The sequence below is a fragment of the Egretta garzetta genome, unplaced genomic scaffold (genome assembly GCF_000687185.1).
Source record: "Egretta garzetta isolate BGI_Z169 unplaced genomic scaffold, ASM68718v1 scaffold64, whole genome shotgun sequence".
Classification (NCBI taxonomy): Eukaryota; Metazoa; Chordata; class Aves; order Pelecaniformes; family Ardeidae; genus Egretta; species Egretta garzetta.
Genome location: NW_009259596.1, coordinates 2,405,872 through 2,412,530, shown reverse-complemented (window position 1 = coordinate 2,412,530; position 6,659 = coordinate 2,405,872).

Below are 6,659 nucleotides of genomic sequence, written 5' to 3'. Positions count from 1 at the left end.
GAGTGCCGTGATCCAGCAGCCGCTCAAGGTCAAAGCAGCATGGCTTCATTAATAAAGAGTCCAGGAGGAGTACTAAATGGCTGACTCTTGTCGAAGAAGGCTCTGGCTTATGAGGTTTTTGCAGATGTGGTTTTAACAGATGTAAATCTTTGTCTCGCACGTTGTAATGGCTGAGCGCGGGGTGCTTCAGAAGTCTGCTTTGCTCTACAGCAGCTGAAGAGTCCAGCGTTGCAGATCTTTATCTGGTGTAGGCTTTCTTTTGGAGGTTAGTACTGCTCTGATTTTTAGGCCTTAAATGCGAGGCAGAGGTGGCGTTGCTGCTTATGGAGCGTGCTGAGGTATAGAATTATTTCCTCTCCGCTTAGTAAACACAAGCATAAAATACGCTTTTGGAAGGAGGCTTTTCTTTCCTTTTTTTTATTTGATGATGGTTACTTTCCCAAGTAAGATGTACGCAGAGAGGGGAAAGGAGGAGAGATCCTTTTGTTTCTGTTTTAAGACTGTTACCAATCCATTGCAACAGCCTTTATCTAATCATTAGAGGAATTCCTGGTCTAATTAAAGTTCCTGAAGCTGAAGTACAGTGATAAGCAGCTTTATTTATAGAAAAGTGAAAATGGTTTAGGGAAGCTTAGAAGGTACTAAGCTCTCAAAGGAGCAGGGTTATCCGCTAGCGGTGCAGCCAGGGCTCCTGTTGCTGTGTATTTGTTTACTGCCTGGAGTCTTCCTCTGCGTGAGAAGGAGGAAAGGGCAGGGTAGTGAGAACTGGAACGTGAGCCGGGGGGGTTTAATGTCCATGTTTAAGCCTGGCGCTTCTCTCCAAGGTAGTGCTCAAAAGTTCGAGGATCTTCGTACAGTTGTGGACGAGGCTTTGCTTTTTAACCACCAAGCTGCTGAGGCACGCCTGCTGCCTTGTGCTTGAAAAAGTAAACCATCAATTGTTCGAAATCGCAGGTTTGAAAGTTATGCAGATGCGTGTTGAGAAGTAGAATCATTGCATCAGTATCAAAATATAAATAATGAGTTGTTTTCTGACAAACTTTGTTTCATGCTGAATTTTATGGTGTTTGTGGAGTAAGCTGCTAAAATGAGCTAGAACAGTCATTTATCAGGTACTGAAATTTTTCTCTGATGTAGTTTTGGGTAATACCTGCAGGACTTACCCATTTATAAACAGCTTAATACACACCTGAAATTGTGAAGCTTGATATTTTATATTTATCATGGGTTTTATCTATTAGTACTGACAAACATACTCAAGGGCCTTTTTGCTAGTGCTCCAAAGAGGTTTTGGAGTCTTTTTGGAGTGAAATTCTTGAGCCATTACTTCATGTGCATGTTTTTTCCCTCCCTGAAGCTTAATCATCTTTCCTGAGTTTTATTCCTGGAGCAGTGTGAATTTTAAACTTGTAGCTGGAGGATTAGATGAGGGGGTGTAAGGTTTTCTGAGGAAAAAAACTTCAGAGAAGTTTTAAAAAACAGAACGAGTTTGAAGACAGCCATAACCTGCGTTATACTTTTGTAGGTGCCAGCTGGGGGGACACACAATATGGTCTGGAGTTTAAAGCTTAGAAAATGTGATGGTGCTTGTATCATACATCAGACACAAAGTATTTGCTTAAACAGCAGCAGCCACGTGAAATCGGGAATTGGCCCCTCTGGATGTGGATGCCAAAACCCAGGCATCTGTCAGAGCAGCTGAGCTGGATTGGGAGCCCTTTCCCAGATGCTCAGGGTACCAGGTACACAGCCTGACGGGCTGTTGGGAAACCCCCATCCTTTTTGTCTTTACTTTTTTTTTTTAACTAGAAGCTATTACAGAATTTTTCTGGTTAGAACAGTCTTTTGGGCCAATACAGTGCTAATTTCGTCATCAAGGGAAGAAACGATCCTCAGCACATAGTCCTTTGTCAGGGTTATGCCTGTTCAGCTGTCAGCAGAGACTCTGTGTTTTTACATTCAAAATGAAATGGAAAAAGCAGTCTAGACCCAGTTAACATAAACCACATTTTCTGTGGGTAAAACACGTCTCCTGAGGGTAATGCAAGTCAGCATAAAAGGCTCGTGGCTAAAGCAGAAATCTGCTAGGTAGTAGCATTCTCCTTCAAGGTCCTACGTCAGGAATTAAGCTTTCACCAGTAGTACCTTCAGTACCTAATCCTTAGCGAATGTGCTGCTAAAGCCTACCTGCTGTCCCCAAGACAGGCAAGAGGAAGATCCGTTCTGGAGAGAAGAGAGCTCCTCTGCTGCCAGTTTGTGTTAAACAGCACTCAGGCTTGCATTTTGTATTTATGACGATGCTAATAGTGGGTCATCTGGTACAAAAACAATCGGCAAGGTCTTTGTATCAAAATAGGTGCCAAGAGCCCATGGGATGCTATGGATTAGTTCTCAGCATCCCATCGGGCTCCTGTCTAGGTTCCATGCCCCTCTTCTCACATGTGAGTCAACACAATTCCTGGATGAAAAGCGTAGCGGGATGGTATCTGGACCTTTTTGTTTCTTCACCATGTCTATAATTTGCCAAATGGAAATAATACATCTTTAGAAGTAGCTCTAGATGACTTTTCCAAAACTTCTGTCTGAATGGCATGTGGTGGTCTGGAGAGGGAAATACCGATTTTCTTGGCAGGAGGTCTCCCCACAGACTCTTGTGTTCTTAGAAAAGTATTTGAGTATGGCACTAACTGCTAATCTGCTCCTTGGCTAGGCAGTCCATCACATGTGGGTTGCTCCTTATGGTGAAAATAGTTCTTGAAAACCTACTGTATATTCCTTATGAATTACCCTAATTCTAACGCAAGCTAACAGATAAAGCAGAATTCTTACCAGGTGAGGAAAAAAGGAAAGCTACCCACAAAATTTAAGACCTCAGACAGCAAGGTGATGAAAATCAGGAAGGAGGCACAGCCCTACTAGGGTTTTTTAGTGGCCAAAATGGAGATAAATAGATAGAACCAGTGCCTTCTGGTAGACAGTAAAAAGTCAAACTATCTGAACATTTGCCATCTGGTCCATTCTTTGCCATAAAACTCATTCAGGTTGTTAGCAGGAGGACAGTGCCCTGGGTGAAGCTGATGCTATGTGTGGCAGAAGCACCTTGTCTAACCTCAAGCAGATTATCTCTTGGTGCTCCTTTGGAGGTGACTCCAAGGAGTAGTGGCCATCAGGGGAGGACTGTCTGCATGGGGTAAGCTCAGCAGTGTGGGCAGAAACCGACAGTGAACATCATGGGGCTCGTGTCCCCATGCAACAAGTCCCATGGCTCAGCATTCAAGAGATTCAGCTCTATTCCCTCTCAGAAGTAGAGGGTGTGTTACTGAGAAGTCAGGGTGGGATGCATCCCAAAGTAGGCTCCTCCATTTGTCCAACTCGGTCACTCTTCAATCTCTGTTTATCTCCACTGGTTGTAATGAGAGCGTAGATGTCCTTTGAGCAGGTAGGCATCCATGCTTCAGACACTGAGATGTAGGTGTCTCACCTGAAGCCAGATCTCACCCCAGCTTGCCCTGTGCCTCAGTTGCCCATCTGCGTAGCAGCGGTAACAGCATGGCAAAAGTAAGGCACATGAATACATACAGGCCATGGTACCGCAGTCCAGACATGTGGCACTTGAAATATTTTTAAATGCCATTTTACTTGTTAAAAGGTAGTTATCTCAATTCCCAGAACAAAAACATCAGGTAAGAAGGCTTCTTTACTTCTACTAGGCCTGGTTTTCAGAATCAGCTTTTGAATTTATCTCCCGTGTGATCAGAACACTGGAAACCCAGCCACAGCATGCAGTCCCCCTCCGATTTAGTTTTAATAAACCAAAGAAGTTTTTAAAAAAACTATGTGAAAAGTATGTTTGGGGACTTAAAGTTGCAGAGCGGTCGCTAGTCCCGTGGTTACGCAAGCGGCACGCGCCCAGCAGGTTTGCAGCGTGCCCCCTCGCAGCAGCGCCCACCGGGAGCAGGGCGCGGTGACCGACGGTGTCAGCAGCTCCGCTGATCCTGGACAGGGAGTCCTCGCCAGGGCTGGCCACCCGAGCCCCAGTGCGAGGTGATCACAGGCAGCGTTCGTGTGAGCGTGTGGCCGCCCGGCTCTGCCTCCTTAACGTGTCCGGCTTCCTCGCTGGTGGCTACGAACGGTTGCAGGTTTCCCCCTGAAGATGGAAAGAACGTTAGTTTCATGGGTGTCACTCATAATAAAATCGCAGGAATTGATGCCGCCTCCTCTGAATCCCTGCGGGTCTGCAAGCCCGGAGGGTGCAGCAGTGCTGCTGCCGTGCTTTCGGAAAGCGCAGGGGCCTCGGAAGACTTTAAGTGCAGGAGGCATTCTGTTTATGGCTTGGATTTACTGCAGCTCTGTGTGTGCTGGCTCCTGCTGGTTTCGTCTTACTGCCTCGGCCGTCTCTATCATCTTGGTTTGAAGGGGGCCATCCTGTTTTCGTCAGGGTGTGCGTTAAAGCTCTGACTTTATTTGCAGAAAGGCAGCCAATAGCTTTGAAGTGTGTGAGAATATTTTTGCTGCGGGATGACAGTCACACTGTATGCCCCCCAGCCTCTCAGATCATCACGGGACCTTAGGAGAAATTGTGACTGGATGCAGCTGAAATCAGATTGATTTACTGTCTTCTATTACATTTCTTTTTTACTATTTGCACTTGATAAATACTACAGCCACAGGGTAAAAATGTGTCAGCTATTTCAGCTGAACAGTGTGATCCACACTTAAAACTGTTGGACTTCCCATATATTTTAAGATCCCACCTAACATTTTATTAATCTTTCTGCATAATTTTCAGGGAACAGCTGCACTGTCAACTTAGAGACAGGGAGGTCTTCCAGGAAACACAAGGGCAAACGTAGCTCTTTAAATCTGACCTCCTGTTTTATTGCTATGAAGACAGTTGGGTTCTAATTTAGCAGCATCTATTTTGCAGCATTAAAGAAGGAAAAAAAGAAACAAAAACTTCGTCTTTTGTGTTGCTAATTTGACCGAAACTGGCAAAATGTTTCTGCCCAACGCAACTTCTTAAAGTCTTGCTAAACAGAAGCTCATAGACGTACTCACCCCGAAGATTTTCATTCACTTAAATATTTTTCATTCATTTAAATATTGGTTATTCTCTGCACGCATGTGCCAGAGTTTTGTTCAGGACCTCAAAGCATTTTCCTAACACTAACCAGTCTGGACTGCAAGAGGTTCCATAGAGGGTTCAGGCAATAAGACATTACTGCTCAAGCTGCAAATGGGGAAGACTCATTCCACCAAGGCTTTTGCAGAGTTTTGTGATAAGGGTACGTGTCCTATTCATTGCTCTTTATTTGCAGCTGCATTGCATTTTATCCAGTCATGTAATCTTTCCACCAAGCTGTATTTAGAACTACTAAACTGAGGTGAAGTCATGGTATGGACTCAATCAGTCAAACTGTTGGGATGTTCTGGTGTTTCCAGGTGTTTCTGTTCGACAGGATGAGAGCTCTGCAGCAGCAAATGCAGCGGTACGGTGGTACTAGTAATAGTCTCAGTTTTGGAGAAGAATATGTGTTTTATCAGTGTGATACTTCAACCACACGTTTGGTAAGGAATAGGGCTTGGAGTTTGTAGAGAGTGAGTCCCTGTTATAGGGTTAGTTTTTATAATGTTCATTGGGCAGCTCTCATGTACCATAGCTACCTGCTGGGGACACATGGTATGGAGTTGTCTCTGCATTTTGTCACTGTTTCCTCTTAAATGTATGCTATCTCAGAGAAGAACATAGCTGATGCACAAAATACAAGGTTAAATCGGAGAGGGGAGCATCTGAAGCAATCTGCACAGCATGTACGATCAAAGCTCCCAGCCTTCTCTCTCCGGGGCACATGAGCATTTGGCAGAATTCATAGAGCAGAAACAAAGACTGGAATTACAGGCTTGAGAAGGGATTTGTTGGGCTATCTGAGGCAGTGTCCCATTACACAGAAAGACATCAGTCTGTACGAGAATATATCAAGAGATCCACAAGTTCGTATTACAGTTTTGGCAATTCATGCAAGTTGGCAAACATTGGGCCTTTGTAATGGAGGTCATTGTTTGGCTGTCCGGAGGCTGGAGCTGCATAAAGGACATAGAATCATTAAGGTTGGAAAAGACCTCCAAGATCATCAAGTCCAACCATCAACCCAGCACCACCATGCCTACTAAACCATGTCCCAAAGTGCCACATCTACATGGTTTTTGAACACCTCCAGATATGGTGACACCACCACCTCTCTGGACAGCCTGTTCCAGTGCTTGACCACTCTTTCAGTAAAGAATTTTTTCCTAATATCGAATCAAAACCTCCCCTGGTACAACTTGAGGCCATTTCCTCTTGTCCTATTACCCATTACCTGGGAGAAGAGACCGACCCCCACCTCACTACAGCCTCCTTTCAGGCAGTAGTAGAGGGTGATAAGGTGTCCTCTCAGCCTGCTTTTCTCCAGGGTAAACAACCCCAGCTCCCTCAGCCGCTCCTCGTAAGACTTGTGCTTCAGACCCCACCAGCTTGGTTGCCCTTCTCTGGACATGCTCCAGCACCTCAATGTCTTTCCTGTAGTGCGGGGCCCAAAACTGAACACAGTATTCGAGGTGCAGCCTCACCAGTGCCAAGTACAGGGGCATGATCACTTCCCTACTCCTGCTGGCCACGC